The sequence below is a fragment of the Silene latifolia genome, unplaced genomic scaffold (genome assembly GCF_048544455.1).
Source record: "Silene latifolia isolate original U9 population unplaced genomic scaffold, ASM4854445v1 scaffold_424, whole genome shotgun sequence".
Taxonomy (NCBI): Eukaryota; Viridiplantae; Streptophyta; class Magnoliopsida; order Caryophyllales; family Caryophyllaceae; genus Silene; species Silene latifolia.
This window is the reverse complement of record NW_027413345.1, coordinates 39,112-40,000: the sequence shown is the minus strand read 5'-3', so window position 1 is coordinate 40,000 and position 889 is coordinate 39,112. Positions and strand designations below refer to the sequence as shown.

The 889-nt window shown below is 60.4% G+C and overlaps 1 non-coding gene across 1 annotated transcript in view; it reads right to left on the bottom strand.

Moving 5' to 3' along the window:
- LOC141639505 (28S ribosomal RNA) overlaps nt 1-889 on the bottom strand; it is a 3,280-nt gene extending 2,391 nt beyond the window's left edge. The window contains exon 1 of the ribosomal RNA XR_012542556.1: nt 1-889. This exon is cut by the window's left edge and continues 2,391 nt beyond it. This is a non-coding gene — a ribosomal RNA (28S ribosomal RNA).

The window sequence follows — 889 nt, the reverse complement described above, 5'->3', positions numbered from 1 at the left end:
TCGATTAGTCTTTCGCCCCTATACCCAAGTCGACGAACGATTTGCACGTCAAGATCGCCGCCTCCACCGAGTTTCCTCCGCTTCGCCCGCCAGCATAGTTCACCATCTTTCGGTCCCGACAGTATGCTCACACTCAACCCTTCTCGAAGATCAAGGTCGGTCGACGGTGCACCCGCAAGGGGATCCCGCCAATTAGCTTCCTTACGCCGCACGGGTTTACTCGCCCGCCGACTCGCACACATGTCGACTCCTTGGTCCGTGTTTCAAGACGGGCCGAATGGGAGCCCGCAGCCGACGCCCGAGCGCGCAGATGTGACTCGCCGTGAGGCGCGCGCCGCCGCCACGATCGGGGATTTACGCTCCCGCAAGCCGGGTTCAGCCCGCCCCCAATCAAGCGCGGTCCGCGCCCGAGCCGATCGGGCGGACCGGCTTAACACTGTTCCACATCCGACCAGGGCGCATCGCCGGCCCCCATCCGCTTACCTCCCGACAATTTCAAGCACTCTTTGACTCTCTTTTCAAAGTCCTTTTCATCTTTCCTCGCGGTACTTGTTCGCTATCGCCTCTCGCCCGTATTTAGCCTTGACGGAATTTACCGCCCGCTTGGGGCTGCATTCTCAAACAACCCGACTCGGTGACAGCCCTCGTGAGCGACAGGGTCCGGCACGACGGGGCTCACCCCTCTCTCGCGCCCCTTTCCAGGGGACTTGAGCCCGGTCCGCCGCAGAGGACGCTTCCAGATTATACCTGACGGACGGCAAGGCCGTCCGATTTTAAAGTCAAGGCTATTCCCGCTTCGCTCGCCACTTAGGGGAATCCTTGTAAGTTTCTTTTCCTCCGCTTATTGATATGCTTAAATTCAGCGGTAGCCCCGCCCGACCTGGGTCGC